Source organism: Sciurus carolinensis, chromosome 12, assembly GCF_902686445.1.
Source record: "Sciurus carolinensis chromosome 12, mSciCar1.2, whole genome shotgun sequence".
Taxonomy (NCBI): Eukaryota; Metazoa; Chordata; class Mammalia; order Rodentia; family Sciuridae; genus Sciurus; species Sciurus carolinensis.
In genome coordinates, this window is record NC_062224.1 from 70,841,369 (window position 1) to 70,850,664 (window position 9,296).

The 9,296-nt window shown below is 35.7% G+C and overlaps 1 pseudogene; it reads left to right on the forward strand.

Moving 5' to 3' along the window:
• The window catches only part of LOC124961397 (actin-like protein 6A), a 34,945-nt pseudogene extending 25,888 nt beyond the window's left edge, over positions 1 to 9,057 (forward strand).
• The last annotated feature ends 239 nt before the right edge of the window (positions 9,058 to 9,296 follow it).

Below are 9,296 nucleotides of genomic sequence, written 5' to 3' on the forward strand. Positions count from 1 at the left end.
TGGGAAACGAGCCTGCTTTCCTTAATGGCTTATCCTCTTGGGCATCTGGCCTCCTGGACTCAATGTCTTTCCAATAGTGAGCAAAACAAATTTAGCCAGCTCCGCCTGATTCCCAGTAGATTATTTATCCAAAACCACCTCCCAATTCAGCATAACTGCCATTCTTAGGGTGGGGGTGGGGGGACAGTGCTAGGAAATTAGGAGGTTGTGTAGGACAGAGGTCCTGCACCGTGACTCAAGGAAAGGAAAAGTCATTGACGAAATGCTGTCTACCCTCTGGCTTTCTTAAAGTCACTGCCTTAAATGCACAGCATCTGGGAATAGAATAATTCTGCCTACTCTAGCTTTAAAGGTGAATTTTGCAATTTTTGTAAAGGTCCTTAGAATCACATTGCAGAATTAAAGGGTGTATTATAATTATCAATATCAATAGTAATAAAAGTTTATTAAAGGTCATTAAAATGAAAGGGGATGGCTCTAGATCCCATCAATCTGAATTGACTCCCTCCTCTTGTGTTAATTAGAAAACTCAGATAATGGTTCTATGGGGGAGTACAGGGAAAATTTAATTACGAAAGTTTAATGGGCCACTATCTACTTCCTGCCAGATTAAAAACTGATGATTTACACAATTTTAGATACTACCACAAGCTTTTCTAACAAAACATGTTGCAGAGTAATGTAAAAGTTTACTTGAAAATATTTTATTCATTTTAAAACAATGCCAGCAAAAGCCACAGTTGTATGCTCCTTAGAAATGAGGCCACCACTGAAAGTGAATATTCTCTGTTTACTATACTTACAAATTTAAAATAAATAACAATCAGAAAATGTAGGGTTTTCCAAATATATAGGTTAAAAATGAAATTAAGTGTTTTATCCTTTTGGAACTGGGAAAAGGAATACATTCGAGGGGAGAGAGAGATTTTAAGCTGAAGGAAAGAAACTACATCTTATATTTCTGGCTCCTGTTTTTCATTGAGAGCAGTACTCTTTCTGAGTCTCTGCATCTCCATCATTTCCCTGACCCAGGGCTGTCTGTGCCCAACTCAAAGTGATAGGCTCTATGGAAAATATGGAATTTAAAGAATGTGGATGAAGAAAATAAACAATGACAGAGCAGAGGAGATGAGTAGAGGGAATGAGGAACAGCTTATTCTTAACTCTGACTTATTATTTTTTAATGGGGGAGCATGGGGTCACTGAGGAGTTAGTTTTCCATCCAGGCTTAGAAAGTGTTGGACATCCAGATCACTTACATAAAACCCATAATCTCATGAATTTAGGATTGTTAGCAAGCCCTTTAGATCTGCACCATTCAGCTGTTCAATGACTATTGAGCACTTAAACTATCACTAATCCAAATTGAGATGTGCTGCAAGTATCAAATAAACATAAGATTTTGAAGACTTGGTATTTTAAAAATGGGGGTAAAATATCTCATAATAATTTAATACTGATTCCATGTTGAAATGATTTATCTATTAAATTAGATGTATTATTAATCAATTGTACCTGCTTTTTTTTTTTTAACCTTTCTAAACCTTTTTTTTTTTTTTTTTAACATAGGGCATGCTAGACAAGTGTTGTACCACTGAGCTACATTCCCAGTGCCTTTTCTATTTTCCTCAAGGTTGTACTAGCAAATTTAAAATTAAACATTTGACTTACATGCTATTTTCATTGGACAGTGTTTCTTTTGATATTTGAGAAACTCACGGGAAAGAGGTGGATTCCAGGATGGAACTCTATAGCTTGATGGATAACTTTAGGAATCAGCAGGGCTTACCTTTGAGGAATGGGAGAGTGAGATTCGGCTAGGGAAGGACAAAGAGGGGCAGAACCACACAATGTTAACCCAGCTCACAGCTAGAGGGATCTGAACAGGTTTCTGAGAAAATGTAGGAGCTTCACATCAGAGACATCTTTAACTTGTGTTAATAAGAGAAAAATAAAGAACAAAGAGAACAAGCTGGAGAGAGTGAACAACTTAAACAGAACAGTGATTCTGCTCTGTTTTTCATTCCATTCTTTGACCAAGTGCTCAGAGAGGAAGATAGAGTTCCTTCGGCCTCAGCTCCTTTGAAATTCTCACAGCATGGCAGTCTTTTCTGTGAGTGTTTTTCTAGAAACTGAAGAGCATTCCCTTAATCTAGCTTGTTCACCTCATGCCATACATGAAAAAAATCTATTGCACCAAAGCTGGAGAAGATGGTAGCTGTGTTGTATTTATAGAGATTACATATCTGCATTTAGTATTTTGAGTACTAGATCAAGAACTTTCACCATGCATGAGTTTCACCATATATAAGAACTTCTCTGAATGGAAAAAAATTTTTTTCAAACAAAAGGAAAACCTGGGAAATGGATTATTTGGAAAATATAGTTACCCAGTCTTATACCATCTGCCTAAACAAGTTCTACATAAATTAAATACAAAAAGTTCCACACAAAGCATCAAAACACACACACACAAAGACACATAGTTGAATATTTAACTGAATTTGGATTTAAAAATACTTTTTTAATACTTTTTTAATTTTAAAATACTTTTTTAACATTAGGCATATTCCCAAAGGAAAGCATGAATATGAATTTTTATTCGACCAAATAAAAATTTAAAGTTACTGGATATAAAATAAACAAAAGTCAAACAACTAAAATGGTATAATTATCTGAAATAGATACAAATGATAAGGGATTAATATCTTCAAAATATAAAATATCTGGTTTAAATGAGAAATATATCAATGCCAGTTAGAAAATGAGAGAAGGAATATAAACTGATAATGCATAAAAGCAAAAATATAGTGAAAAAATTTTGGAATTCAGTTTTACTAATAATTAGCAAATAAATACTAATTAAATAATTAAATACTATTATTTGTAATACTAAAAATCATAACTAGCTTGTTAAGCAAATGCTAATACTTAATTATTGTACCTTCAATGCATAGGACACTATTTTAAGTTTTCAATATATATTTTTAAATTATTTTTAAGAACTGGAAAAATACTTGAAATAAAAAAACAACAGGCTCCTAAATTATCTATACTATATGATCCAATTATGCAAAATAAGCATAAATTCTTATTGGCAAAAGATTTGAATAATACCATGTAAATATCATTAATGAGTAAGATACCTCTCAGTTGTGCAATTATAAATGATTTTTAATATTTTTGTTTGTACTCCTCTATTTTGCACATTTCTTCTGATGCACAATACACTTTTATGACACAAAAGTTATATAAGAAAAATAAACAGAAATATTTATTCTAACTAGTGGTTAAAGAAATACAAGTTATTACAGGAATGTATTGCCATTTTACCTTTTAAATTCCACTGAGTAATGAAATGAGTAAGTGTGGATGAGGTGAGACAGAATTCCTGTGGAAGTGTGGAAAGTGGCCACGGATCAAGAGGGGCCAGCACAGCAGGACTCCTTTCATGAGCTCAGTTTAAGGAATGGACTTAAATTTGGGTAAAAATTCATCGTACCAAGATGTTGACTGAAATTAGAGGGCAACATTGGAATCAACATGCAACAGTAGTGATTTATTTAGAAAATATCCCACAATTCTAAGACCTATAAAATAGTCATCGAAATAGTCATTGAGAGGACTGTCAGTGGCGTGGGAAATATTGATAGCATTCCACTGAGAGCAAAAGTGAGAAGGCAAAACCATACACAGTATCTAATCCAATTGTGCAAAATACTATATTCTCTACTAAGAAAGAATGGAAGAAATCCGAGTGAAAAAGTTGTTAACTTTGAAATTATATAGTTAATGAAAAGTTTTTCTTTGTTACCCTTTCATTATTTTTTTTGTGTGTGTGTTTTCAAAATCAAGAAAAATATTTTTAAAGGGTTATGGTTTTAGTGGACAATTCTCTAAGATGCTCCTCAGGGGCTGCGCTGAGTGGTTCAGGGACTGAGGAATTCACAAGGCTGAAGAAAGATCTGTTAAGGTAGGAGTGCTGTTCAGAAGCTGCTGCCAGGAAGGCAGGCATTTATCCTAGGGAAGGAGGCCCTGGTCAGTCGCTGCCTCCAATAGGAGTTTTCAGGAGACCTCCTCATCATTTCAGAGAACTGCCCTGGGAGCCATGCATGACGTCTTTATGCCTGGAGGTGACCCACCCTCTCCATCTTCCTCCCAAGCGGTAGGCCCTCTCTTTTCTGTTCAGTTTGTCTTCTTAGGGAAGAATGAAAACTGCTAACTTTTCATTACAGTCCTCCCTGTAATGAAAAAGGAACTATTTATGTAATGTAATAGGAACTATTTATCTTTCTGAAATCTGGTGGTTTTGAAGTCTCCTCGAGATGGAGTCTTTCAGATCTTAAGTAAAATCCTTGTCTTTAAATTCTAATCAGAATTGTGTGGGGAAAGAGTTGGAGAAAAAGTTACATGGCTTAAATACGTGTTCATTGTAAACATCTTTGGTGTTAAATGTCATTTAGATTAAGTAGAATAGTGTTCTTCAAAATGTTTTGTCTCATAAACTCATCAGACTCCTTATGTAAAAATGTTTACTTAAAAAATTATATAATGCCCTAAAATATGTTTATTACAACCACACATGTAAACTATGAATGGATACATACATCCATATGTACATATAAAACCTACATAAAATAGAAATTTAAAAGGGATATGGAAATATGATTAAAATAAAACATTTAAAATAATTTTTATTTATTAATAATATAAAAAACAATGTAATTGACTATGCAATTGCATATGCTTCATTAGTTTGAAAATTCTGTTTATGTAGTGATTTAAAGGTCTGGTGTTAAGGTCTTTATTTTTGTGCAAAGTTTTAAGGAATAATATTGCTGGGAAAGAGATCTCACAAAAAAAAACGGATCCAAATGGAAGAAGTTTATTCTTGGCTCATCTTACTAAATCATGATGCTCATTTTTCAACTCAGCTCAATTATGCAAAGGTATTTACTGTTGGCAAGACTGTGGGGAAACAGACACTCTCATACATGCTGGTGGGAGTGTAAATTGGTACAACATTTATGAAGATAATTTGGCAGTATCTTTCAAAATTACAAATGCACATGCTTTTTTGATCCAAATATTTGGCCACTTAATTTATGCAAAAATCATGACTAGCATGTGTGTAAAATGGCACATAAAACAGAATTATCCACTGCAACATCATATGCAATAGCCAAAGACAGAAACGACATAAATATGTATCACGTGTGCCAAGTGCTATGGCATGTACCTGTAATCCTAGCCACTTGAGAGAATGAGGCCAGAGGATCCCAAGTTTGAGGTCAGACCAGGCAACACTGCAAGACCTCATCTCAAAAAATAATTTGCATTCTGTGGGTTCTGGTAAATCAATTATGGCAGATCTATAAAAAGGAATATCATGTAGTCACAAAGAGGAATGTGAGAATGCTTTATGTATTGAAATAAAATTCTCCATGACATGTGGATGCTACTATTTTCTGTTATAAAAGTAGAGGGTAGAAAGGGGACTATGAAGTCACAGCAATCATATATGCAGAATACATTTCTGGAAAGACCACAAGACACTGATACCTCTGATTATATCCAGAACTGAGGACTAAAATCAAAAGTGGACAGACATATGGCTTTTCATACTTTAAAATCTTAGGTGTTCTGGATTTATACAATATGAGGGCATCACTGGATTAAAAATGTTTATATCATTAAAGGGACTTGTTTTTATAAAATTAACCACATTGGTATCATCCAATAGCATGTAAACTGTAATACTGAAGCTTGTAAATTCAAACCCAAGAGAAGTGCTGTCCACCCTTCCATTGCATGGTCCTTCCACTCTTTGCTCAGGATATGACAGATACTATGTGTCTCAGAAGCTATAAAATGGCAGGTGGTGTCTATCCTTACATTAAATATCAGTAAGGTTTAATTTATTTTTATAGCTTATACACAAATATAAATAAAAGCAGTATAATTATTATTCCTTTTACCTAAGAATTCTCACAAATCCTCTGGATGTAGGCATCTTGGTTGGGAGACTACTGGTTATAGATTTGTCAAAAGTCATGGACCAAACATTAACCAAACATTCGAGTATTAACTAAGGGATAAGAATTCAGTAATGTGTCCTATATGTTAGTAATAGCCAATTCTTCCCATGACATAAATTCTATATAGTAAAAGCTACTGTACAGTGGAAGCGACACTTCAAAGGTCTTTATGTCATCCTCTTTCTACAGCACTTACATTAACTATGGACTACATTCAGGTCAGTTTGGACATGAAAATGGAATAACTATTTTGATTAATCATTTTAACATTGGAAATATTTTTTCTTTAAAATAAAGAGACATTTATGCAAAGGACAACAAAGGAGGTGCCCCAAAGCAAAACAGACACAAAGAAAAACTCGGTTTGTGCTTTTCTAGTGAGTTTCCAACATTCCAAACTGAAGAATTTTGCATTATAAATCCAGGGCTGGGTTGTCAGCTCTAATTTAGGTAACTACAGACAGTTTTCCACAGCAGCTCTTTGGCCTGAAGCTGTCTATCTGGTTTCTAGACACCACTGTGTCAAGAGCATGTCCTTGAACATATCGAGAGTAGATAGAATAAGTTCACACCAGACAAAATACCAGAAAGTAAGACACCAGGTAAGAGGAGCCAGGTAATGGTAGTGGATAACAGAACCTCTTCATAGTCTTATTTTACAATGTGTTCAATGAGTCCTAAGACTCAGACGAAACACAGAAAAATAGTCATACCATGAACACTTAATAAATATATTGCAAGGAGCCTCTTCCAAAGCACTGTAACATTTTCTTGGAAAAGGAAAGAACATCACAAATAATAAAAGAGTATAAACTGAGGAAAAATTGTCCAGTCTGTATCGCAAGACAGATGCTCTGTCCTTTCTACATTTTTCTTTGCAAACACTAAATTCCAAATCAGACTTGCTCTTTCCATACAGCCTGTTTGATCAAGACTCAGTCATCATATGAATTGTAGCCTTCTGACTAGAGTCTTCCTCAAATTTATCAATCCCCATCCTAAGGATGCAGAATAATGTTCCCTTTTTCTATCCCCAAAGCACTTCTGGGAAATGTCTATTCTTGTACTTCCTTGTTGCATTCTGGCTTTATCCAAATGTGCAGCTCTCAGTTGGAATGAGTTTCTCAGGCAATGAGCATGCCTTAAACATGTTTGATTTGTTTGATTTTTCTGGTGCCTTAGTGCTCTGTCTGACACTTGGATTTTTCATAAAAAAATTTTTAGAGTGAATGAATCAATACAATTGATATACCTAGAATGCTTTCCTCTCAAATATTTTTATATTATTTTGATTTTTCTAGTTACCCTTTCAGCCACATTGTCATGCCATCATGACCTACTCTACTGCACCTGTGCACACATCATGCATTCATAGTGCTATTTTTTTTACTATAGTTACAATAATGGTTGACGTATAATAAATCAACGAATAGAAAATAGTGTGCACTGAGTGTGGCTGAGCTCCAGGGTGTGTGGATGCCACTTTGTTGCCTGAGTGGGGTGGGATTGGGGGTGGGGGAGGAGGTTAAGGTGGTCGAAGTTTAGTGCTCCTTTGGACCAGCAGTTGCTGCTGCTGCAGTCACTTCACCTGGTAGCCTTTAGCCTAGAAGTTGTGCCAACAGCAGCCATAAGCTGTGGTGTATTTGTGGGAGACAAAGTTGGAGCCCTTGTTTTTTTTTTTTGGTGCTGGAGGTTGAACTCAGGGCCTTGTGCACGCAAGGTGAGCACTCTACCAAGTGAGCTATATCCCCAGCCCCTGGAGTTCTTGTTTTTGACATTGGATCCTATACTGTGAGAGCTGGTTATGCAGGTGAGAACTACCCCAAGGTGGATTTCTCCACAGCTATTGGTATAGTGGTAGAAAGAGATGATGGAAGCACATTGTTGGAAATAGATGGTGATAAAGGCAAACAAGGCAGTCCCACCTTCTATGTAGATGCTAATGCCCTGCATGTTCCAAGAGAAAATATGGAAGCCATTTCACCACTAAAAAACGGGATGGTCGAACGCTGGTGTAGTTTCCAGCTTATTTTGGATCATACCTATAAAATGCATGTCAAATCAGAAGCCAACCTGCATCCTGTTCTTATGTCAGAAGCACCATGGAATACTAGAGCAAAGAGAGAAAAACTGATAGAGTTAATGTTTGAACTTTACAATATCCCGGCATTCTTTCTTTGCAAAACTGCAGTTTTGACAGCATTTGCTAATGGTTGTTCTACTGGTCTAATTTTGGACAGTGGAGCCACTCATATCACTGCAATTCCAGTCCACGATGGCTAAGTTCTTCAGCAAGGCATTGTGAAATCCCCTTTGCTAGAGATTTTATTACTATGCAGTGCAGAGAACTCTTCTAAGAACTGAACATAGAATTGATTCCTCCATATATGATTGCATCAGAAGAAGCAATGATCCATGGAGGATCACCAGCAAACTGGAAAAGAAGAGAAGTTGCCACAAGTTACAAGGTCTTGGCATAATTACACATGTAACTGTGTAATTAACAGGATTTTGAAGCGTCAGTACTTTAAATGTTAGATTCAGTTTATGATGGACAAGTAGCTGCACAGATGCCTCCTGTTCATTGTGAATTCCCCGATGGCTACAACTGTGATTTTGGTGCAGAAGGGCTAAAAATTCTCCAAGGCTTATTCGACCCTTCCAGTGTAAAGGGACTCTCAAGAAATACAATGTTAGGAGTCAGTCATGTTGTCACTACAAGTGTTGGAACATGTGATATTGACATCAGACCAGGTCTCTATGGCAGTGTGATAGTGGCAGGAGGAAATACATTTATACAGAGTTTTCCTGATAGGTTGAATAGAGAGCTCTCTCAGAAAGCTCCCCCAAGTATGCTGTTGAGAAATTGATTGCAAATAACACAACGGTTGAACAAAGATTTAGTTCATGGATCAGTGACTCCATTTTAGCTTCTTTGGGCACCTTTCAGCAGATATGGATTTCCAAACAAGAATATGAAGAAGGAGGCAAGCAATGTGTGGAAAGGAAATGTCCTTGAAAAAGAGTTCCCAAACCTCTCACCTTCCTGTGTCACCTTACATTTCATAGCTTAGTATACTCAGGAAAGAACGACCATCTTTTGCAGAATGTTTGTACATTTTTGCATATTTCAATTACCACTTAGACATTTTGAGACTTTAACTAGCTCTATAAATTGAATCAAGTTTGTGCTTTGCTTTGAAATGCACTTATTCTTATTCTAAGCATTTCATAATTTTGTATAAATGTCTATTTTCT